At 39.6% G+C, this 26300-nt stretch overlaps 1 protein-coding gene across 2 annotated transcripts in view; it reads left to right on the top strand.

Moving 5' to 3' along the window:
• Positions 1–26300, top strand: part of Lhfpl2 (LHFPL tetraspan subfamily member 2) — a 145811-nt gene that overhangs the window by 65105 nt on the left and 54406 nt on the right. The window contains exon 2 of one of the 2 annotated variants that reach the window (XM_010619092.2): positions 11013–11070. The exons of the other annotated variant lie outside the window; for it this stretch is intronic. The gene's annotated coding sequence lies outside the window, so the exon portion shown is untranslated. The remainder of the gene's footprint in view (positions 1–11012; positions 11071–26300) is intronic. 2 annotated transcript variants of the gene reach the window in all.

Here is a 26300-nt window from a genome sequence, read left to right as displayed (position 1 = left end):
TATCATCTACCTACATACATATTCATCAACGGGTACTCACTAAGTCTTGCTTCTTTCTTAGATGTGAATCCAAATATGAAGGATCTGTACATCATAGGCCAAAACACATGGGGCTCCTGCTCTAGCAGATAGGCAAGCTACTAACTTGTAAAACAGTATCAGTACCTAGCCTGTCTAGCTAGATGTGTCTGTCAGTTCATTTCTCTGTATGGATGGCATCGGGAAGTGGTCAGAGCCCCAGAGGAAGATAAAGTGGTTGAGGGTATAGGCAGTAGTTGCTCTGGCAGCTGAGGCCGTCAGGGAAGGAAATGACATGACTGAGGGAAGCAGACAAGCCCTGTGGGTATTTGTAGTTTTGAGGGCCCTGCCTGTCCCAGCCAAGGACTGAGTTAAGGTCATTTTTAAAATTAATTGTTTATTTGTACATTTTAGGTATACATTATGATCACGTTCATCATTGGGAATTTGTACCTGTATATGATATATCTTGGTTCTTATTTTTTCCCATTCCCCTTCCCTTCTTTCAGCCCTTCCACCCTTCCCTATTTACAAAAGCTTGGTTTCTGTTTTTTCCTTCTTTTCTCACCCCGCCCCCGCAGGTTCTCATTCCCCTTTAAACATTTTCTTCCTATTTTACACTTTCAGTTTCTCACACCAGAGAAACAATTTGGTATTTACACATGTATCCTATTTATTTCACTTAAGAAGTGGTCTCAAAGTCTATCCATTTAGCTGTAAATGTCTCTAGTTTATCTTTCTTTATGGCTGAGTAGTAGTACTTCATTTTAGGGGAAAAAAACCACATCTTCTTTATCCAGTCACTAGTTGATGGGCATTTGTGCTGCTTCCAAGATTTAGGTATTATAAATTATGCCACTATAAACATGTATGTGCATATAGCACTGTGGTATGATGCTTTCAGTTCCTTTGGGAAAATACCCAGAAGAGGAATAGGTGAATTGAACCTCTAGTTTTGGTGTTTTGAGGAACCTCCACACTGATTTCCACAGTTATTGCACCAGCCTACACTCCCACCAACAATGGCGAAGGATTCCTTGTTCCCCACAGCCCTGCCAGCATTTGTTACTGGTTGATTTCTTGATAGCAGCCATTCTTTCTGGAGTGAGATGAAATGTTAGTGTTGTTGTTTTGTTTGCTTGTTTGTTTATTTTGGTACCAGGGATTGAACTTGGGACCTTGCACTTGAGGCAGGGGGCAGTACCACTGAGCTAAATCCCCAGCCCTCAGTGTTGCTTAAAAATGTAATAAACATTTTTTCATATGTTTATTTGCAGCTTCTACTTCTTTGTTTGAGAAATGTCTATTCATTTCAGATGCCCATTTTTGGATTGGGTCTTTAAATTTGGAGGTCTGATTGTTTTAAGTTCTTTATGTATTCTAGATAGTAGTCCTTTGTCTGAGGAACAGCTGGTAAATTTTTTTTCCCCCACATTGTGAGTTGTGTCTTCACTCTCTAGGTTGTTTCTTTTGCTATGCAAAAGCTTTTTAATGAGATCCCAGTTGTTGATTCTTTGTGCTAGTTACTGTGTGACTGAGGTTTGATTCATAAAGTCTTTTCATATGCCATTGTCTTCAAGAGTTCTACCTAACCTATCTTCCAGCAGGTTTAGTGTTTCTATTTTAATGTTTAGATCTTTGATCATTTCAATTTTAGTTTAGTACATGGTAAAAGATATGAGTCTATTTTTAATCTTTGGGAAGTTGAAGCCCAGTTTTTAAGGTCATTTTTATAATGACTGTAGCCATAATTTATTAGTTGATATTATATGGCTTGATAAATTTGATACAGGGAGTCAGATAAGCATATAGTTATTACTCAGTGTACATGGTGTGATCAAAAAGTACAGTGAATGCTAAAAATCATTACAATAAAATACACATTTCCATGAATTCCCCTTAAAGTACTCACTTCACACACAGTCTGTCATTCATTCTTGCCACATTTTGGAGCAGTTCTGGAAATCTTCTCTAATGAGTGTCTTCAGCTGTGTTATTGTGGCTGCATCCATACACTGAATCAGTGTGAAACATTTCCCTTTCATGGTTATTTTTACTTTGGGGAAGAACCAGAAGTTATACAGTAACATATCTGCTAAGTAAAGTGAATGAGGACACACCATGAAATTTTATGAGCCTGCCTTCCCTTTGGTTGGCCCTCAGTAGCAGCATTCACTGTTTTTTATCATACCTCATAATGACACTCATGAAAGAGGACTTCCAGAACTACTTCATAAAGTAATAAGAATGATGGAGTGAGTGTATTTGAAATGAGGAGGAAATATTTTGATGAGGATTAATGGTAGTGTGTCTCTTAGTGTAATACTTTTTAAAATTTAAGCATTCACCATGTATTTAAATCACACTTGGTATACAAGCTCCTGATTATCATATGTGGTGGGAGGAGGGATGACAGAGCTGTAACCAGGGTGTGTACCACCATGATAAACATTCACAGTGGAGGTCTGACAGCTGCCTGAGCTCTGAGGAGGCCCTGTGAAAGTTGCCTGTCAAGTGGGTCTTGAGGAAAGTCTATCCTCTGGACTAGGAAGGAAATAGAGGCAAAACAGTTACACAGGGTGATGCCCTAAGCCCTCAAAACTGAAATTAGAGAACACAGCATCAGACTTGGGATCAAACCAGGCCCAAAAGGAGGGGAGCCCAACATCAAGATTGTGCTGGGAGCAGTCAGCAGAGCTCTATGCACATGGGCTGGGACAGATGTGTTCCAGGAGGACAATTTCATCCCCCTCACTCTGGATGCTGACTTTGGGAAGGGAAAAAATGGGAGAAATAACTACAGGGTTTTCCTTGCTTCCCAGGTACCTCCTTCAGTGCCTTCCTTCCCCACATCTCCATTATATCTTGTCCTTCTCTAATCATAAGATAGTCAGAGCAGGATTCATGATCTGAAAGCTGTTACAGAAGTCTCTGCCATTTTGGCTGGAAGATCAGTCACCTACACATTTTGGAAAAGAACTCTACTGGTTTGTGCTGCCTAGAAAGGACCTGTTCAGGAGACCTGCATGTTTGAGAAAGAGAAGACAGTTCTTGGTCTTTGCTTCTGACCCTGGGCAGAAATGCAACCATCTTGAGGGGTGGGAAGACATACTGTGGCTCTACCAGCTGAAGGAGTGTGGCCTGGAGAGATCACCATGGTCTGGGGTGCAAGAGGAATGAGATGCCATCTCTAAGAATCTCTCCTGTTTCACATGTATAGCCTTGACGTTATGTCTTTTCATGTTAGTACTTATCTTCATTTTATTTAATTTGACAGAGCACCCCTCTTCTACATTTGATCTGAATGAATCCTGCTCTGACTATCTTATGATTAGAGAAGGACAAGATATAATGTTAGTACTTATCTTCATTTTATTTAATTTGACAGAGCACCCCTCTTCTACATTTGATCTGAAAGACTTTATAAATGCAGCAACTGATACAGGTTCTGTCATATGTATTAATTTGTATTCCTTAATATTAAATCTTCTTTCTCTGTGACGGGTATGTTCCTGTTGAGTTGAGCAGAATTGTTTCAGGAGTGAGTACTAACCTACCACGTTGTCTTCCTTCTTAAGGACCAACAAATCTGCTTGCATTTTTGTTGTGGGGTACAGTTATGCTACATGGACCTCATTATAGTACTCCATTGCCAAGGGTGTTTTGAGGATTTATTCTTATTTACAAATTATGCTTAATATTATTGAGTGAAAGCACTGTTATAAGCTTTATAAATATATTTTGTGAAAATCTTTTGTTCTTTTTGCTTCATTACCATACACATTTTTAAAAAATACATTTCTTGAAATGTTTTTCCTAAGAAGGGTAAATGCTTTGTCCTCAGGCAGTTACTGTTGGAAGTGACTTTATTTCTCCTGATTCATTTAGAAGCTTCCCAGATGGAGGACACAGGGCTTCTGGACTCTGGACTGTGAAACTGGAGATCTTCTTTGGCTCTGCCTCACCTGCCCATCTAATGTCAGATTTTTAGAAAAGCTCAAAGATTTTTATCATAACTAAAATTTAAGATGCAAACACTCCCGAAAAAGAGCTGTGAACCCTGTGCACTGTGTTGTATGATGCCCCAGACCTCCATGCAGGACAGATCATATGACGGAGGTGCAAGAAGCCCAGAGAGGGAAAGGGTTGCTGAGTCCCAGCACCTTGAGGGAAGAGCTTCATGGCAAGAGCTCAAGATGCCTTGTTTATCTTGGTCTCTTTTATCCCTGACACAGATTAGGTGCCCCATTTTTATTTTTTGACTAAAGGTGAACAGAGTAATGGACAAGTGATTCTTTTGTGCATATGTAAGATAATGAAGATAATGAAGAAGATAAATAGGTAGGGGGTCAGTAGTTGAAACAAACTGTCCATTTCACCATTAGCACTCTTAGTTTCTCAGTTTCATTCCCTTGTTTCAGAAGAGTGTTAAAGGAAAGGCATTTCACAAATGATGAGTTGACTTGTCTTTGAAGGTGGAGCCCTCAGTGAGCTTCACCTGTGAAAAGTGACAGACTTCCACATGCAGATGTGCTGGTGGTTTAAACAGCTGGATGGTTGGAAATTTGGAGATAGATTAATGTCCTTGGGAAGCATTGAAAGCGCTGAATAGTCTCATTCCTATACTTCAAGGGATTTATAATTGACTTCCAGCCTGGGAACAAGGTCTCTGTTTGCTGAATTAGATGCTTTGGGCTGTTTGTATACTTAAATACCTATTTAGAAAGCTTTTTAATGAGTTTTTATTTCTGTTTTTAATCTTGGCATATTTTTCAGAACCATGAGTCTGTTACTACTGGAAGTTTACATCTAAATCTGGAATGCAGACTACTAAGAAATATGAGTAAGAGAGACCTTGTCAGTACTTACAGTCCAAGGTACACTCTGCCCACCTGCCTGTCACGGTCCACTCACTAGGGGTGCCACGTACATCTGTCTGCCTGTAACAACCTAGGTCTGTCCATATTAAGTCACCTGGTCTTAAGAAAGTAGTCGAGGTCTTTGATGAGGTTTACATATTGTTAGTGCTTAACAATATTCACAGTAGTTTCTATCTTGCAAAATGACCACTTGTCTATATTCAGATTTAGAAGAAAAGACAAAAATGTTAAGTCACTGACATCTGGAGGAGGTTTGTCAGATTGTTTAAAGAGCTCTTTAATTATATACATTTTCCCATCCTCCTCCTCATCATCTGTAAGACTATTGTAGGCAGGAGTTCACAGAGGCCAGTCTGGAAGTACAACCTCAGGTTTCCCCGTATTGTACATGTTGCCCCTGTGCTCCTTTGCTGCTGATTCATGTCTGCCTCCTGTCGTTCTTCTTATCCTGGAGGAACTCCAGCTGTCATCATTGCTTTATGATTTTCTCCACTCCTTTTAATCCAGAATTTGTCTTTTCCACAGCCTGCCTTCTCTGACTGATAGACAAATGTTCTTGATACAATGTTTATTCAGTAAACATTTGTGAACTCTGTTCTTTGCTGTGTTATGAACAAGGGATACAGAGAGGAGTAAGCTAGAATTACTTTTGTCCTCAAGGAACTTGTAGGCCTGTGGATTTATAACTAAATACTGGGAAAGGAGTCACAATTATGTGAGTGAACATGATTCCAGCTTTGTATAAATAATGCTAGCAGTGTTTTGATGAGCAAACATGGTATGTTAAAATGCAGTATAATTCAATCTGACTTGTTGCTGGCACACTAGTAGGCTATTCTGTGGTTCCCAAATACTGTATTTAAAGCTTTCTCAGTAATAGGTCAGTGTCAGTGTGATAATGTTTGAATCAAGGAGTTTTTCTATCCATAAGAGTAAAAGGAAGTTTTCATGATTAGCAGCATGTGACTTACAGTTCGGAGGTCTTTGGAAAGTTGAAATTGAGTCATTCACCATTGTGGCTGAGTGGCAGGACAGGCAATATAGAGGTTCAAGTTCCCAGCATTTCACATGAGTGAACACAGTCCAGCCCTTGGCAGCCTGCCACATTCTTTGGTAGACAGGTTCATGAAATTTGATACTTTCGTGTCTTTCCTTGAAAAGCTTACAGGTTTCAGCAGTCTTTCAATGATTGACCTATTTCTGTTAAACTCCTGTTGTCAGACACAAGTGTGAGACTGTACTGGCTATTTTGTGAGAGAATACATTCCAGTGACCTTTTTTTTTTCCTTTAATAACTACCAGCTTAGTCTTTGAGCCACAATTCATACTTTGGATATGGAAATAGGGCATTACTCATGTTTATTATGTTGCCGTTGACTGCCTTTAAAGTATGGGCACACTTCCCTAAGCATTTGTTGTATCAACCAGGCACAATAAAGTAGAATTTGGATAATTATTTCTTCAGTTGACTCATGCAAACAGAGCATTAGAGAATGAATGTTCCTACTGAAACAATAATGAAACCTTCATGAGGTAGAAAAGGAGGCTTGTGAGAACAGTATAACTCTCAGGAGGTTTTGTCCTTAACTAATCTCCTTTGATATTCACTTCCATACTTCACATCTTTGGGGCCCATCCTCTCCCCTGCCCATGATGATAGGTATAATGGTCAAAAGCATCATGTTTTAGTTGTTGCAGAATTGCCTAGCTGGAAATGCCATGGGAGTCAGAAGTCCTAGAATGAGGTCTAGCTTCTTGTATTTACTAATCATGTGATTCAGCTTAAGTTGCTCAAATTCCGAGGCTGAAAATTGAGATTATTAAATGATGTCTGTCTCCACCACACCCCAGCCACTTTTGCTCAGAATGTAGATCAGATGAGACAAATGAATTGGGAAATGCCTTGGATGGACATAGTGAGCCATTTTAGATTCCAGGAAAGCACTCTTTGTGTTGCAAGATAGTTCCCGAGAGTTTGCCCTTCTGTAGTCAGGAGCAGCTGCGGCTTAGTCCACCAGAGGAACCTGGACTGTGGTGGGGCAACTCAGTTTATTACAAAGCTTTAAAAAAAATTAAACTGAATTCTATCCGTGTAGCTTTTCACTCCTTGGTTCTAGTTTTACAGAATAATAAAAAATGATCGTAACTGGGCTTTTTTGTTCTGAGAAATTTGTAACTGAGAAAGGAGTCTTAACAACTCTTTTTTTTTTTTTTCATGTTTTCTGCAGTTCAATTCAGTGAGTAAGTGCTGGTGCCATTACGTGGGCACCACTATTGGGCACAAAAGGCAGCTATTGTTTCCCAGTCTGGGGAAGTGGAAGGCGGGGTGGCATGTAACCCAAATGGAGATGAATGGGTAGTAAAAACTTTTTAATTCCTTAATGTGCAAAAACACAGTGGTTTCAATTGTATTTAGAATCCTTGCTGGAGTAGACAATGCCTGCATTTATTGGGCTATAAAAATTTAAATGACCATGCAGGCTAATACACAAAAATGAAGGTAAAAAAATGATAAGTAATGAAGATAAGTATATGAATCTATGCATTTAACAACCGTGAAATGAAAAGACATGGAAAAATGGCAATGCAGCAGTGCACTAATGCCTTGGTCTGGGCTATACTTGATGTGCTTGTAGTTGCTGCAGCCCATGGGAGGATCTTGAAGAGTCATCTCAGTGATGACCAAGTTGGATGCCATGGGTTCTGTTCTTGACCTTTGGTAGTGACTAGCAGTGTAACTTTGAGACAGTCTGTACTCCTTAGAATGGACGGCACTTTTCCTCACATTTAAAATGAGATTGAAATTCTCTCTACCTTCATTTACAGTTTTTATAATCAACTGTGATAATATATGTGGATTTGAATCTCAGCACTGTTTTTGTGAGTCATGTAACTCTTGGAAAGTTCTTTAAACATCTACCTGCTTCCTCATCTTTAAGATGGGGATAATACTAGTATCTTCTTAGGGCTTTTGTGAGAAGTAAATAAATGAGCTAATTCCTGCCAAGTATATAGAACAGTGCCTGATAGTTAATACTTAATACATTAACTCTCTCTTTTGTGAGCTTTTGAAGGCTGTATAACTGACTATATTTTAAGTATTTTTTGGAAATAGCATATCCTTTTAAAGAATGAAACTAACACCCCATTTGCCAACCAAACCCGGTAAAAGAATTAGCTTATTTAATCTTTCTGATCATTTTGATGGTTGCTTTGTCAAGGAAAAAAAAAAGGCGTTATCACCATACCAAAAACTTACTCCTAAATTTCTTTTTTCCCTCAGAGCTTTGTGTCATATTTATTTATTCTAGGGAATGCTTTTTACCATCCATGTGAGCTCAGAAGCTGTAGGTAGGAGTCAGTATACCACTCAGACCTCTTATTCTTGTTAGAGTTTTGAGATCTGTCCTTGTCCTAAGTTTTGTTTTTATTGTATGTAAAAAAAGAAAAACATTTAAATGTTACTTTTGATTCTGTGACTCATATAGCTCTGAGGAGTAATGAATGAAATTTAAACAGAAACTCTATTTATAACAGTTCCATTCATAATAACCTTAATGGTTCATTTTACAGAAGGCATATCCAGATAAAAATACTGATAATGATTTCCCATGACTTCACCTAAAGAGGTAAATTTGTAGGGAATGCTTAGAATTCAGGTGGCTGTTAATTTACACATAATCATTTAAGAAAAAAATTATAGCTGGGCGTGGTGGCACATGCCTGTAATCCCAGCACTCGGGAGGCTGAGGTAGGAGGATCGCTGTGAGTTCGAGACCAACCTGGGCTACATAGTGGGTTCCAGGTCATTCTCAACTACATAGTGAGACCCTGTCTCAAAAAAAAAAAAAATCATAGCTTCCCTAGGCTATCTTAACAGGACTTTATGAGTTTGGCATTTTTTTTTTAGATACTTGCTTTTTATAATGTGAAAGTGATTACTGTTGTACAGTATCTTCATATTTATCTCTAAGCTAGAATGAGTTCTTTAGACAAAGGAGCTTTTGAGCCACCTAGATTTTCAGACTGCTTGGATATTAAACTACTAACTTAGCTATAAGTGTGGTTACTTGTAACTCTCTGTTACAAATTTTCATTGTCAGTCCCAACTAGAAAGTTCAACATGGAAAAGAGGCATGTAGACTTTTTCCTATTTTCCTGTTTATCTGCACTAATTGAGATTGTTAATGTTTTCTGTTTGATCCACTTTATGTGTAATTGAACATATTTATTTACTTCTATGGTATTTTTTTAAAAGTTATAATTTTATTTTTATTGATTTTTTGTTCTTTTATTGAGTTTATTTGTACATTTTAGTTATACAGTACAGTTACATTCATTACTGGGATCTTGTACCTTTACACGACAGGTCTTGGTTCTCATTTTTCCCCTTGTCCCTGCCCTCCCTACACCCCTCCTCCCCTCCCCATTTACAAACACTTTATTTCCATTTTTTCGTTTTCTCATATTTTTTTCTTTTCCCTTATTCCCTTTCCCCGGCCTGTCCCACTTTCCCTACACCTTTAGCCCTTTTCTTCCTATTTCACATTCTCAATTATCTCATTAGGATCTTGTGTACTATTATAGTTTTTCACACCAGATAAACTATTTGGTATTTACACATGTGTGACTTATTTATTTCACTTAGGAGTATATCCTCAAAATGTATCCATTTTCCTATGAATGAATCTAATTTCTCATTCTTTATGGCTGAGTAGTATTCCATTTTATAGAAAAACCACATCTTCTTTATACAGTTTCCAATGGATGGGCAAATGGGCTGTTTCCAAGTTTTAGCTATTACAAACTGTGCCACTATAAACATAGGTGTGCATATATCATTGTGATATGATTCTTTTAGTTCTCTTGGAAAGATAGCCAGCAGAGGGATGGCTGGGTCAAATGGAACCTCTAGTCCCAGCTCTTTGAGGTATCTCCATATTGATTTCCATAGTGGTTGCACCAGTTTGCACTCCCACCAACAGTGGTAGAAGGGTTCCTTTCTCCCCACAACCCCGCCAACATTTGTTATTGTGTGATTTCTTGATAGCAGCCATTCTTTGTGGGGTGAGGTGGAATCTCAGTGTTGTTTTCATTTGCATCTCTCGAATGACCAGTGATGTGGAACATTTTTTCATATATTTACTTGCTGCTTTTATTTCTTTGTCTGAGAAATATCTGTTCATTTCAGATGCACATTTTTGAATTGGGTCTTTATATTTGGGGGGGCTGATTGTTTTGAGTTTTTTGCCCAGCATATTTTTCAGTAAATGGTAACTATGATATTTTATACTCAAAATTTGTTCCATTTACATGTAATATTTCAAAGCTATGCTGGGCAGATATTATTGGATTCTCTGTTTTATGAATGTAATAATAGGCATATCATTTTCTGAAGGTTACCTAAAGGACTTTGAAACCACCAAAAGGTGTACTTAAGTTTTGAATAAACAAATCATTAAATAAATTATTCTCTACCTTTTACTGTTGCAGTCTTAGTGGCCATTTTCCCATTTCTTCGGTCTTTGATATCTTTGTAAGCTTTAAAATAAGATAACAGGGCCAGGGATTTAGCTCAGTGGTTCTACTGCCTGCCTTGAAAGTGCAAGGTCCCAAGTTCGATCCCGGGTACCAAATAAATAAATAAGATAGACTAACTGAAAAGATAAAAAATGCTGCTAGGATAGTTTACCTATTCATAATTTCATACTTAATTCCTTAATTTATTCCTGCATTATGTTTTTTATGGGCATTCTTAACATGCTGTTATGGACACATTTTTAAATTGATCCTCTTGAGGAAAGGAGAAGATGTAATTAAGGTATATCATGGGCTCCACATTCCCTGGTGTGTGTGTGTGTGTGTGTGTGTGTGTGTGTGTGTCTGCTTTTCTGCCTGTCTGTGTGTCTGTCTATCTGTCTCTGTCTCTCTTTCTCTCAGTTAATCAGTAGTTTGGACCTTGTATCAGTATACTCGGGAAATAGTGGTTGTGCAAGGTGATCTATTGGCCTGGGGACCAATATTTGAAGAAACGTATTTTAATAAGACATGAAATTACATGCTAAGTTGCCTTTTTTTTATTTAACTAAACTTTTGTTCAATTTGCTTCTCCAGGTAGAGTTTTCTGAAGTTGTTTAGTGAGATTTCCCAGGATCCCTACAGGTAGAAGTAGGTAAGTAAGTGAAATCAGACGGCCTTATTGTCGGGGTTGTTTGGAGACAACTCCCATGTGGGTGGCAACTTCTTGAAAAAGGCACAGCATTTCAAACTTTTGGAAGCTATATGGTAGGCACTTGATTTTTGTTTGTTTGTTTGTTTGGGTGCCAGGGATAAAACTCAGGACCTTGCACTTGCAAGGCAGGTAGCAGGACCACTGAGCTGAATCCCCAGCCTGGCACTTATTATTTTTAAAGCTGGAGACACTTCTTGGATGAGCATGCATCAGTGTTATAAAGGATTCAGTGAAGCTTTGTATATGGTGTTGGAGTTAATGGTGTTGCTTCTGTACTTCAGTCCTTTTTTCTATTCACATTCATAAACAAGCTTCAGAGCTCTGTATAGTGGGCACAACAGACTTGAAGTTATCTTTCCCTATGAGCTTCTTTGTGGGCCAATTCATAATTTGTTATCATTTCTCTCAGAAGGAGGAAGTAGAAATGGCCAATTCAAATTACCCAGTTTTAATTCTTGATGATAGCCCATGCAGAAGGAAGGATTGCCAAATAAGAGTTAGAAATAGTTGACTACCACTTGATTTATGATGTCTGATTAGATTTTAATTTATAACGGTCACTTTTGGAAAACATTAGTAATAGAGGCTGAGTAATCACCTACAGTATGCATTCAAGCCAATCAAGGCTTGTGGGCAGTTAAGTACTATAATTGTCCCTAAAGACTGATCCAGCTCTGCTTCTCCAAAGGAGAGGCCTGTTTGGCCAGGTCCTCCAGGCCCTTGTTGTAAACACAGGGATGAGCTCAGACCAAGGAGCTAGGGTATGGTATGGTTCTATATCAACTGATTGCTTGTTGGGGAAGATCTGCCATGTACCAGAGATGTATATAGAGCATTGTACAGACACCATCTGGTCTGTCGGAAAGTAATCTTTTGGGGTTACAGGTTTAGGGCAAAGGAAAATTGCTTTCATGTTACATTTTGAGTTACTTTCTCAAGTGTTCTTAAGTCATTAAGTTTTTAAGTGTTATTCTATCAACTAGTGCTGTTTAGGTTAGAATGTGAGTCTTTATTACATGTGATATTTCTGTATAAGTACCATGTGCTAACCAGTTGAGCCACTTGAGATTCACATGTGATATTTCTGCAAATAGTATTCTGAAACCTGCTTAAATTTGGCTTATAGCAGCACTCTACTGTGCATTGTGCAGATCCAGAATTTCAGTTGCCTCTTGGCCAGGCAACATGGGGTTCGAAATAAGGTAGGCTTTGCTAATACCGGTCCATGAGTGAAGATTCAGCAGACATGCATCTGTGCTGTGAGGGGGTGTAAATTTCCACTAAAAAAAACTTTCTACTTGAGTGTTTGAAACAGGACCCTACACTCTGGGAAGCTGTGGCAGGAGGACCATAAGTTTGAGCCCAGCCAGAGTGACGTAGCAAGATTCTATCTCAAAATAAAAAATAAAAAATGGCTGTGGAAGGCCTAGAGTTCAATCCCAAATATTGGAAACAAAAAAACAGCTGTTACATACCTTGTATCCATATGGTAGAAGGTTTTTCTTGAGCATAGTGATTGCATTTTGAGCGAACATTGATATTAGGCAGGTCCTCAGGAGATGGCCCCTCTGTTGGACATTCATGGTCTGGGATCCCACCTGAGATCTGTGATTTAAGGCAAGTTTCTGTACACCGTGGAACTCCATCTCTTTATTTGTAGAGAATCTATTCCTTCTCAAGTAGTTTGTAAGCCTGACCAAGGTAAAAGGGGGCAGGTGTGTATGGAGACAATAAACAAGTACCTTTGCCCTCCTCTCTGATGTTTGTTATCATTCGAGGATCACTAGATGTAAAGTCAGGAGAATTGCACTGGGAGTCTCTTGCAGAGCTTCTGGGCAAACCTTTTATCAGAGTCTAATTGGCAAAGGGCCAAGGCAATATCAGCTCTCTTCTGCCTGCCTGCTCTGAGAGATTGTGGGAAGGCTTTGAAAAACAGGAATTTTGTTGTAAGTGGACTTCTACTTATAGGCTTTTAATCTCTTTAGACTTTCTGGGCTTGAGTCCCAGCTCTACCCCTTATAATTAGGGGTGTGACTTTGAGCTTGTTATTGACAGGCTTTCTGGCTCTTACGTGTCTCACAGGTTACTAGGAGAGTTGTGGGGATGACTGTATGTAAAGTGGGGAATGGGAAGCTAACACCTGGTGACTTGTTCAGTAAGTACTCTCTTAAATTCATCAGGACACAAGAAAGGAAACTGAAGATTAGAGTCATATCCATGGTTCCAACTTTGCCTTGTTGAGCTGCCTCTTATGCAAAATTAATTTGAAACAACAAAGATAATCTGAGTAGAATGTGGGTGGCCCTGCTAGTGGGGGTTGTTCCTTAGGAGTTGGTGGGTTTTCCTCCTGAGTGAAGGGACAGGTCTCTCCCATGGAGATTCTTACCTGACCTGACCCAGTGAGCAGCGAGATGCTCTATCTCTTTCCCACGTGGAGCACTGGGAAGATGGTGAGGGCTGCTGATGCACTGAATTTTTATTTAATTAAAAATGTAAAACTGACAGTTAATTTATTGGAAAATTTATAAGTATATTTGGAACAATATGGGCATGCAGATGTACTTTTTTAACTGTAAATTGTACTGTGTTTAAGCCAGATGAATTATTTCCAATGAAAATATTGTACCTGGATTAAGATGTGTTATAAATGCCAGGTACACAGTTGGTCTTAAAGAGTTAGTATTAGGGGGAAAAAAAAGAATGTAAATGCCTATATTTTGTATGGATTATATGTCAAAGTTATTTTAGATATTTTGAATTAGATAAGATACATTAAAATTAATTTATTTTTGCCCTTTTTGTGGTATTTGGGGTTGAACCTAGGGCCTTCCTCATACTAGGCAACTGCTCTAACCATTAAGCTATATCCTCAGCCCTTATAAAATTATATTTTGCCAGAGTCTTGCTAAATTACCCAGACTGAACTCAAACTTTGACTTACTGCCTTAGCCTTCTGAGTAGATAGAATTATAAGCATGTGCTACCACACCTGGCTTTGTTTTAACTTTTTAAGTGTTGCTACGAAGATTTTTAAATAATATATGGGTCTCACAATGGTATTTCCATCAGTTAGTGCTTCTGTAGGAGATCCTTCAAAAGAAGTAGTTTCTAATTTATTAGGTAAAATATTATTTTCTACAGTAGTTTGTGAAATATTATAAAAGTAGGGTTTTCTTCTTTCAGGGGATTTGTTCACAGTCTGCCCATTAGCAAGTTTGAGGAAGTTTTAAGTTCAAGCCCAGTGTGGGCCACTTGGTGAGAGCCTGTCTTTAAAAAAAAAAAAAAAAATTAAATAAAGGGCTAAGGGCTGAGTATGTGGCTCACTGTGAAGGCCCTGGCTTCAATCCCCTGTACTTTAAAAAAAAATTATAAAAAAGCACCTAGCAGATGTGGTCCTTAAACCTTCAGTGACACAATCTGGCTCAGTTTTAGTGTCTGTCTTTGTGGTTCTTTGCCTCAGTACCCTATAAAAAGCATAGAACACTCTTAGCCTTCCACCTCACAGCTATCCTGCAGGATATGCTCTGAACACTTGTGGGATGAACATCTGCTTCCCTGGTGATTGTTGACTTTGGCATTTAATGCAGGACCATGCTCCAGGTCACATTTTGCTATACCCCAGGAGATCAGTTTAGGAACTGTTGTCTAGGAGAAAATTACTTAAGTGCCCGAAGGCAATCATTACTCTATTCATGCAGTGGTACTGGGCAAACAGGTACTCCCAAGGGGATGGTGCTGGCTAGATGCTTGATTGTCACAGGTGCTGGAATGAAACTTGTAGTTAGTGCAGGTAAGGTCAGCTTTATGTTTGCCTCACATCCATGTGCTGAGAGAGCCTTTAAATGCACTCTGAGTGGCAATAGGTGTTTAATTAAGCATCTTACTGGTCTGGGCTTGTGTCCTGGCTGGGTCCTTACAGGGTGATGGTGCTGAGGTTACCTGACCTCGGTTTCTGTTCTGTGTAGTGATACCAGTGAACACCAGGCACTTTCTTTGTTATGATTCTTCTGTGGTAAGTAGTACTTGGCCTGCAGTGTGTACCTGCGCTCCTTCAGGTGATACCGTGGTGAACACTTTGCCATCCTCTCACTCCTGACTGAGGAATGTGTGAGTCCACCCGCCAGCGTTGCCAGCTGTGTTTAGGAATTCATATGTGCAAATTCAACAAGAACCGCTCTCAAATTTCAAGGAGAATCTTTAGCTAAAGAAATACAGCTTTTCCTTTTGTAGTTATAGTGATGTTTTGAACTTTCAGTGTTACGTATAGAATTCATTTATGCGATCAGTTCGGAAGCAGTTATTAGCAGTGAGGAAGCAATTAGCCAGAGAGAATATAACAATTCTCTTTACTTAGAATAAACTGAACTAGATATGTAGTCTCTGGATAGGAAAATGAAAGAGAGTGATTTTCAAGAAAAAAATGTGAGATAATGAAAAGATGAAAATAAAGTGTTTGTAGATGGGGAAGGGAGGAGGGGGTGAAGGGAGGGCAGGGGTAAGGGGAAAAAATGAGCATCAAGACTTGTCATGTAGAGGTACAAGATCCCAACAATGAATGTAACTGTACTATATCCCTAAAATGTACCAATAAACTCAATTAAAGCTGAAAAAAAAGCAAGTCAGAATGATTAAATACATTAAGGAATTAAAGTACATGCAGTTATTTGTTTTTTATTTTTGTTACCTACATATTGGCAACCTGTCTTTTCTTCTGATAAAAGATCATAGCTGGGCCTGAGGGATTTAGCTCAGTGGCACCACTCCTGCCAAACAAGTACAAGGTCCTGAGTTTGATCCCTGGTACCAAATAAATAAATTATAGTTATAGCAGAATCTTGGGGGCTCTAGCCCACAGAGACATTCTCTTTCTATGACAAATTGCTTCCCCTGAGAGACTGTAGACTTCATTAGCACAGGTCTGAATCTGTTGGTATATCTGCATTGCCCAGTGCAACATCTGACACATGGATGCTTGATGGATGTCATTTGAATGAATGGTGGATAAGTGATGAAGCCCAATCCCAGGGAGGCAGGGGTCTGTGTGGTTAGCTTTGGATAGGAGCAGCAAGGCTGTGGCATGTGCAGGGTGGGACTGCCATAGGGAAGTTTCAAGCAGAAGGAATATGTTAAAAGAATTCTCATGTCATGGCCACGATTCTTTTGAGAAGAGGAGCAATTAACTATTCTAGGGAGAGGAAGTGAAGCTGGGGACTTACAGGGATGTTCAACCTTCATGGAAAGTTGCTCTTCTTAGTGCTATGATGAGTGTCCACAGTCCTGTGCCTTTTGTCCTTCCTCTCATGGATTGTTGTGCAGAGAACTGTAACTCTCCATTTAATGGGATTTGTCTACAAAGCCCTTCTTTTTTTGAGACAGGGTCTCACTATGTAGTTGAGACTGACCTGGAACTCACTATGTAGCCCAGGCTGGTCTCAAACTCACAACGATACTCCTGCCTCAGCCTCCCTAGTGCTGGGATTACAGCCATGCACCACCACGCCCGGCTTACAAAGCCCTGCTTGATCTCAAATCAGTGAAGGTATAGTTGTGTTGTGGTCAGATGCTGAAGTCTGTGAAGAAAGCTTTCTGTAAATCCTCCAGCAAGGAGATTTGGTTCTGGTGAGTATTCCTGTTGTCATTTCATCTACATGGAGAAATTCCCATGATACTCACCTAGAGAGTGTTTTACTTTAATGATCTGCTTTTTAAATTACTCCTTGAAATGAAGATTAATTGAACTCAGCTGAATACATACTGGATGGTGTAGAGCTATTCCCTCATCATCATTGTAAAATGTACATGTGCGTTTATATGAATCTTGCTACTGTTGTAATAGCTATGAACATTTTATTTAGTATTATTTAAAAAATTTTTTCTTGTCAAACTACAACAGTCTCTACTGGCCACTAAAGAGGCCAACAGTATACCTTTGATGTTCCTAGATCTTGCCTCATAAATATATACCTTAACTGCTGTTTGAAACTTTGTCATGATATCCTAATTGAAACTGCCTTTGCCTGAATTAAATATTGATTTAATCTGCTTTCCCTTTTGGATCAATAATGCAATATTGTTTTGTATCACAATAATGTTTTATAATCTTTCCCTCCCTGTGTTCACACAGTGGGTGGAACCAGTAGTCATACAGTGGTCCTCCCCTTTCAGACCAGCATCCCTCAGCCATGGGCCAGCTGTTTACCATGCATTACAGGGCAAAGGTGCCAGGCAACCTGTAAGGTCCCCATGAGTCTCTGTTCTCCTTCCAGTATCATCCCAGAACAGTCTGTGCAAGAACTCTCAAGGCTGCTTCCTTCCCAAGCTCAGGTGCACTTGGAGATTGATCTGATTTTGATGCGAATTGCTCTCTGCACATAGCCAGGTTGTCGTGGCTCAGGTCATTGCCTTCATGCATGTGAGAAGCCCAGTGTGACTCATGTGAAAGAGCTGGTTCTCTTTTGTTGCTTCCCCACATTTCTCTTTCCTTGCTCATTTTCAGATTGCACTCCTGACATAGTCCAATCCATTTTCTTCCTGACATTCATGGTGTGAATGTGGGTTGGAAAGACACTGATAGAATGGTAGTCAAGTGCTTTTGTTTACTCCTCTTCATTATTCAAGGTCAAAGTCACAGTTATCTCCTACATCAGGTACATTTAAGTCTGTCCATCGGGACATTGGCAGGCGTTTTGGTGAGAGGAGGTTACAGAGAAAGTCACTGCTGCTGTTGTTATATGTTTGTATATTTATCTCATCTACACAACTTAAAGAGAGTATGTTTTTTCACCTGCCCAAGGGTCACACTTTAGTCTTCCCCAGGGCTCCTCAACATTGGTACCCTCCTGAAGCCAAGTAGCTGTCCTCCTATACTTACTGATGTGGCTATACAAAAATTGCCAGAGATATGTACAGTAAATGGATCCCCTCCTCAGTTATCAAAAAAAACTATATTCACATATAGAACCGTATAGGCACACAGGGAAGAGAATCCACCATTTTAGGGGTCACCACTATTAATCTGATGGCTAAGTTTCTAAGAGTGTCTGTTTTTGTACATTGTTTTGACTTTATATTGTTGCTTTTTACTTTTCTGAATCCCTCAGTCAGTCAGCCAATCTCTGTTTACAGAAATAGGTGGCAGCTGTGTTTGGCCCTCAGACCATTGTTTGCAGACCCTTGTTAGGTTACAGGTAGTAAGGAGTTAGGGGGTAGTGGAGAATGCAGAAGACAGGCACCATTAATTCTTCTCTCTCTTTTTTTTTTTTTTTTTTGTATACCTTCTTGGTTTTAGCTTCTTTCTTTTAACTCTCTTGGGAACTCTTGGGTTTTTTAATTAATAAAATTGAATGCTTTTCATAAACTGAGTAGCTCTTTGTAGTTTTGCTTTTGTAAATTGTTTGTACATGTTTTCCCATTCAGGTATAATCATCATTTATTGTAGGGATAATTGTGGCATTGATGACCTTATCTCACTTTCCTAGAAAGATTTATTGAAATGCATAACTTTACATATATTATCTGCTCAGTATCTGTTAGTTATACACAAAATTGTATTATGATTGGGGGTAAGCTCAGTGTGGATGTATCAGAGAACACAGCTGGAAGTTCTCATGTGCCTTCTTGGTTGCGGCTGCAGCACCTGGAAAGTCATTTCTACCTAGTGAGCAGTCCTGTCTCACCTCACCCAGACCTTATGGGTTCCATGGGCTCACCTTCATCTGCCCTAATACTTCTCATTCCGCTCAGCCTGTTCAGGGCAAATCAGTTATAATTTCTGTTATCAGAAGAAGGAACAAACACAAGCATTGGCTTAGAATTAAATGTCCATTGACCCATGAAGGGCTATTTACCCACTTCTCCCCTGGTAAGACTTTTAGTCTGCCTCTTTCTGCCCCTTAATCATTGTTTCATGGTAGTCCTTGACCCCTTCTCTCCCTTGCCTTCTTTCATTCTCTTACCTGTTTCACCCTCTTTCCTCATGGCTTCTGCTGCCTCCCACAGCCTGGACATCCCTAGACCAAGCCTCTCTTCTGAGCTGCAGAGCCATAAAGCCAGCTGTCCCTTGGGCATCTTTCCCTAATGTTCTCCGGCACTTCTAATGCAACATGTCCTAAAATGAACGTTCTTCTCCTTCACCTGCATCTCTTTCCCTCCTGCTTTGTGTATGTCCAGATTTCACTTCCTGGGTGACTGAATGTATGATTTTCTAGTAATTTACGCCTTACCAAGTGATAAATCAATTTTCTGTAAAACAAACCAAAGTTGTTTTTTCCAAGGTGTGCTATTTTAATGAAATCTATTAGTTCTTTATATGAAGTGAATCCTCATTAATTTACCACTTGTAAAAACTTGATTTTTTTTTTTTACCTACTAACTTGATTTAAAGCCAAATATACCCTGAATGATGTCTAATGTATGTTAATCAAGTGAGAGTCACTGGATAGTACTTTTTATTTAAAGAGCTTTTGCTCTGAGGGCTTGATGTTTTTCCTCTGGGTCTTAATTATTTCCATATTCCAATATGTATTGTTTGGGGTAATACTAGAATTATCCTTTATTAGCTAGCTTTCCACTTACCTCCTAAGGAACTTAGGCAAGAAATACAAATATTTTCATAAGATTCTTTGAGGGAATAAAATTAATATTTTTGAGAATGAAAATATGGTGACTTGTCTCCTAAGGACTGGAAGACATTATTAAGATAGCAAAGTGTACTTTCTCAGGAGGTAATTTTTTTCGGGCTTATTCGAAATATGGTACTGGAAAGAATCAAAGGAAATTTAATACTGTGGAAGTTGGATATAGCCCCTAAAATCCAATCTGTTTTAGAACACATAAAACACACTAATTCCCAGAGATTTCAGAAAGCTCACTTTACTTCCTAAGGCTATGAGGTCCACTCTGATGCTGACACAGAGAGGTTCTTCAGCACGAATATACCATGGCAGGGTTTTGGTATGCGAGGAATATTTTCTACACTTGAAGTTGGGGCACCCCTTTGGCCTGCCATCCTTGACCTGTATCAAATTAGTTTAGTTTTGTACTTTTCCTCAAAGTAGATGCCATGGATCCTAAATGGGACAGAAACTGCAGGCAACATCTTCAAGAGTTGTCTAAAAGTTTCTAAAATGACACATGCCTTGATAACAAATGCTGACAAACTATTAGGCTATCAAACGGAACAACTGGATTGTTTGGGCTCCTCTTAGGGCTAATGTTTCCTTAGTGCTTATCATCCTCAAGTATAATGAGGCCCACAAGGAAATTACAGTGTTTTTTCCAAGCAGTCAGATCTGGAAGAAAACAAAACTGTCGGAAATCTGTGGCCAGCCAAGTCTGAACAGAGCCATCTTTATTATATGGGGAAATTCCTGGGAAGGGAAGAAAGTGGACCCCAGCACTGTTAGTAGACCTTAAAAAAGAATCCTTCTGTGCTGTGTTTTCTTCCTGTTTCTGTCTGTGTACTAATGCCAAGGTCTTGTTGATACACGCTAACATGGCAAACATCCTGTATTGACTGTTCCATTTGTCATTTGAGGGATAAGGGCATAATATCTTCAAGTGACAAGTATCTAGTCACTTAGAGCTATTGATGTTGGGCCAGCAAAGTGAAGGATAATGCCCTGACCTTAACAGCTCCCACTCTAGTCGAGTGGGCAGAGAAGTCACTGCCACATGGTAAACTAATCATATTGGGAACAGAGGAAGGAAAAATTAATTCTGCCAAGTGAGGCAGCTGTCATTCCAGAGCTGTGACATTTGAATTGGGCTTGAAGATGACCAGCTGTGGTAAAGGATGACAGGCAGAGATGAATGTGGGTGGAGGTGACAAGGCATGGAAGTGTGGTCAGGAGGAACGAGTGAGTGGTTTGGGGTGATAGAAAAAAATCAGGAGAGGTTAGCTTGTGATGTTTTGGGAGCCTTTTCTCCATGCTTTTACTATCTCATGGAAATGTTTAAAAATATACTTTTATGGCCAGACCATTTCTTTTGGCTCATATCCAAGTCCCCACCATACATCTTGCCATTGTAATAACAATTTAGGTGTAAAATGATGAGTGGAGCTCTGAGAACCTCTGTTCTTTCAAAGTCCCAAGGGTTTAGCCTTTTGATTATTTTGTACCAAGTAGCTGATTAGTGATGTGGTACGGCCTATGAATGCCTTATCAAAGGGGAAACTGATACGCTTTAAGTAGGTGGTCAGTATTATACATAAAGATATTATTAGATTTATCATTATTATATTATATATATTATTATACATGAAGATATTATTTATCTTCCATGTACCATGTATTTTCTATTCATCCAGCAAGCATCAAGTGTTCTGTATGTCTGGAAGTATCTAGCTATATTTAATAGTATAAGAATTGGTTGTTTTTATTTTCTTCCTAATTTGTTCTTCTCTCTGCAGTAGTTGCCCCACAGCATTAGTGTTGGTGCCTTTAGCCATCCTTGAGGGTCATACCTGCTCTTAGAATCTTGTAGTACAATGGGAAAGGGAACAAAGTAATAAGTTGGCATCAGCTCTCTACCTGCCAATTACATTATGCAGCTCAGTCCCTTTTGTTGTTGCCTTTGCCTTTGTTTCTGATGGAATAGTTACTTTGGTAGAGGAGAAGAAAGCTCAACATGGTGCTCAGATCCTGGAGCCATTGCTCAGATTTAATGAGGAGCAAGGGCTGAATATGACTCCCAGATCCTTCTCTAGGAACCAAGATAGGCAGAACAGATACAATTTCACCCAATCTGGACTCACTGAGCTCTCACTACTTAAATTCAAGACTGCACATAAAGGCTGTAAATGAGGCTCAGTGGTGAAGCAATTGCGGACACACGTGAGGCCCAAGGTTCCATTTTCAGCACTGCAGAAAGATGAAGGAAAACAACAATAACAACAAAATGCACATACAATTTTGTGTTTCTCTATTTTCATAGAGGCTCTCCAAATGACTTTGCTATAAAACTCTTCAAATCAGTCCCATTTTTCTTAGGCTGACCAATGTACTCAATTTCTTCTCCCTTAGGAATCTCTACTTCCTCTTTTATCATTTATAGAGTGTTTTCTTTTCCCATGGAATTCCCCATTCCTTTGTAGACTCACTTTTGTTCTGTCTTTTGAAATCACAATCAGGCTGCCAGGATATGCTTCTCTGATGATTTCATAGCATAAGATAGACTTAAAAATATTTGACATCAGGGCTGGAGGATAGTTCAGTGGTAGAATGCTTTCCTAATGCATGGGGATTTGATTCCTAGCACTGAAAAAAATTTTTTCGACACCAAGAAGAAATGTGAGCCATCTTGAGTCCAGTTTAGTAAACTGATCAGTGATTGTTAGGTATCTGGGGTGAATCACTACCCTTCAGTGAATGAATATAAGAATAATCAATTCTAACAAACTCTTCTAGCAGTCAGGTGAAATAGTTACTTTTCTGTACTCCTTGTCAGTAATTCTCAATACGAGAGTGAGTCCCAAGTAAATAGGGTATAGTCTATTTATAGTCTTGTATTTAGCATCCAATGTGCCTTCACTCTGTACTGGAATACTTCTCTGCATAAAATCATGGCCCCTGAATTTGAGGAGACTGTCCTTGTCTTTAACTGCTCTCATCGTAACAACCCAAATCCTTGATTTGACTTGGCCCTTCCTATGTGAGGTTTTACCCACTATTGGGGCCATCATGTTCTCATGACCAGAGTATTATCATTTTTCCCATGTCATTTACATAGAAATCTGCAATGGAAAACCTGGTTTGGAGTATGGAGGAACATTTTCTGTTCAATTGAGCAAAAAATTAAGTGAAAGGCTACACATTGGTGGCCAACAAGAGTAAGAAGGAGAGTTTTTGTTTTGTTTTGTATTTTTGGGTTTTTTTTAGTGATTTATTGGCCTCTTATGAGAAAAATTGGCTTTTTCTATTGGTTTTACTATTGTTAGACTTGTGAAGTTTAATCAGAGTGAATTTCTTAAGGTTTATTCTGTAGGAATCAAGACTTCTGTCAGTGCTAAAAATATTTTACCTGAAGAAACAAACAAATAAACAACAACAACAACAGAAAACTTTGGGCACACTTTTCTAAAAGGCCAGTCAAGATGATTTTGACTGGAAGTGTCGTCATATGTAGTTACCTGAAAGGTAAGTGGTGTTCAGTTTGATAACCCTAACCCAGGACTTGCCACACTGTATGCTACCTGTCTGTTAGACGGTATTTCAGAAACATGGGACATGTTTCATCAGAAAAGACAAAGTATGCTGAGCTTTGCTAAATCAGTCTTTCCAAAAAGGTGTTACTAGAAAATGGTCTTCCTCTGAATTTCTGAATTTAAATTGTTTTTGATCAAACATAGTTAAACAAGATTAATTTTTATTGCTTCAGTGTTCTGAAGTGTGCCAGGACCTTTCAAGGGTCTTAGAATCCTTTTGGTCTCAGAGGGACTGTGACCATGCCCTAGAACTTAAGTTACTCTGACACAGATGAGGGGGGCTTCTGTGGGGTCAATTAAAAGTGGTTGAAAATTCTTTTCACTCTCCCCATCAAGAACTGGGGTCCTCTTTACCTATCCCTTGAGTCTGGGCTGGCCTTGTGACTTTCTTTCACCAATAGCATATGACAGAAGTGTGGTGTAAGTTACAGAGCCTCAGCCTGAAGAGATCAGGCAGCTTCCATTTTCATGCTCTTGAAACACGGCCCAAGACCTCCATGTAAGGAAGTCAGTCCAGTATGCAAGAGGCTGGGGGAACCTGTCCACGGGCAACAATCACTGGCAGACATGTGAATGGAGCCCTCATGGGCCTCCCAGCACAATAGAGCTAGTGAACACAGGGCATGTGCAAGCCCAGGTGAAACCAGCCAAGGAGCTGCCCAGCTAATCCTGGGACTCACAAAGAATAATAAATCATTGCTGTCCGAAGCCTTTTATTACATCATAGAGGTTAATGGCTGCACTAGCTAAAGCACTAGCACCCAGCAAAGAAAAATGTGTTCTTTAAAATATAATCTGATACTTTCTGTGAGGCTTTTCTTATTTAAATTCTTAGAAGTTTTCTGGAAAGCAGAGAGAAGAGAATAGTTAACAAAAACATAATACTTGGGGCTGTAATGAGCCACACCAGAAGATACCACTTCATCTTGGCGTGAGTAACCTGCAGGGTAGAACTTGCTGTCTCAGAAGCTTAGAGGGGATGATGGAGAAGGTGTGACCTTTCCACCTGCTGTCAGTAGTGTCTTCTCAAAGGCTGACAGCTACCTGTGGGGTAACGAATGTCACTGAGGGCTCATTCGTGCAGCTTCACCAATAGATTTAAACAGACACAGCTTCAGATGCAGTCCATCTGCTCTGCTCACTGACCAGCTATGGGATGTGAGACCTTTCCAGTGTTTCCATCTTAGAGAAGGTTTAATTATTTCTGGCTCCCAGGAGCAAACCTGATTAGCAGATGTTGCAGGAGTCCTGTTCTCAGCAGGTGAGATATAGAAGTGTGAGAGGGCATGGCTGGGTACCTGACTGATGAGTGCTTGCGCTGGAGCAGCAGATCCTTAGACAAAACTTCCACTATCCATGTAGTGTCCCAAGGCCAGTGCCTGGAGCTGTTGACATGGATTTTGGGCTTCGGTTGGGAGGCCCTTGCTGTAATTACATTCAGACCCTTCTTTCAGACTGGAGGATCATGGCAGTCAGCTTCCTCACTGCTCTCCGCAGTGAATTGAAAGAACAAAAGATCTAGGAATCATGGGAGCTGGAGCTGGAAAAGACCCAGTTGATCATGAAACTTCTTCCTCCAGCAGGGCCACACCATTCCCCTGGGATACCCTGCAGCGCTCTGTAAAGTCTGATTCTGAATGACTCAGGCTGGGAGTCTTCCAGCCCTTCCCTAGGGACATGGTGTGGTCTTTTCTGAGGAGGAAATACTTTCCTCCCATTGGTTGGGATTTTTTTGTTGGTTGGCTCTAGCCCCATCACTCCTGGCTGGTTTCCCTAGACCACCCTGAACTAGTCCCCCCTCTACCTTTTGGATTCCCACACTTAAATCTATGTCATGCTTCTGCTGAACAGCAATTAAACTGAGAAGGAGGGGCCTGCTTCCTAGTGTCTGCTTTCTGAAGTAATGACTTTCTCCAGCTGCTTCATTATTCTGAACCTCTACTTGGAATTTTTCTCTAGTTCTTTTGTCCCTGTTGCATTTCATATATGTGGAAACTGCTGGTACCTCACAAACTTCAAACAGAGTATTCCATTGAGAGGATGACATTTTTATTGAAAACTCTTTGGAATTTTTGTGATTTTGCTAGATTGGACCAACCTTGGTTTACATGTCATTCATTGCCTGGTAGGTAAAAAAGAGCTGTTAGTGGACTATGGCACTTCCAGAAGCTGATAATAATGACATCATAATCAGTCCTCATTGGCACAGCTGTGTAAACTAGTTCAATGGCATTGGCAAGGGTAGTTGACGTAACAGTGTATAGTTAATAAAAGAAAATAAGGGTCTGCACATCTGCCCAGTTTACAGCCATTTACAATAGTCTAGGATGTTTATGAAGAAAGAGGCCATGGTTTGTGGGTCTTTGATTTTGTTGTTACTAATGAAGCAAGGAGATGACAAGCTTGAGCTTTCCACTGAGCCTCTTCCAGTGTGGGCCACAAGACTGAATTTGGAAGAGTGGTTTAAATCACTGTTTTTCTAAGTGTGTCCCACAGTATTCCTAGGGGCATTTTAGGGGCTAATTGTAAGTAATAGTTGGAAGGGGAAAGCTTTTTAACTCCTCTTTTTAAGTCAGTGTGGCTCCATGTTTCATGTACAGAACTGAGTTCCTTGTCAGATTCTGTTTGATAATGTTCAATGCTTAGAAACAAGGTTTGTAAACCACAGATTCAGAGGACTGACTTCTAGTAAAAACAAACAGAGAGAAACCTCTTCAGCCCAGCAACTAATGTTTACATTTCTGGGATCCACATAGATTGATCCACAGACATTTGAAAGCAGCAAAAAGCAAAGAATTAAACAAGTAGTTGTTTCTGTATGTAACTACTTGTCATCAAGAAAGGCTTAGTTAATACAAACAGGACACACAGACTGAGACATTTAAGTGACAAGGGAAACAGGAGGCCAATTCTAGTCATAGTTAGGTGACTCTGCCAAACTGTATTCTTTTAAGTAAGCACCATC

The sequence above is a fragment of the Fukomys damarensis genome, unplaced genomic scaffold, assembly GCF_012274545.1.
Source record: "Fukomys damarensis isolate Sample0158 unplaced genomic scaffold, DMR_v1.0_HiC HiC_scaffold_1, whole genome shotgun sequence".
NCBI classification, from domain to species: Eukaryota; Metazoa; Chordata; class Mammalia; order Rodentia; family Bathyergidae; genus Fukomys; species Fukomys damarensis.
This window is presented reverse-complemented; position numbering and strand designations above follow the sequence as displayed.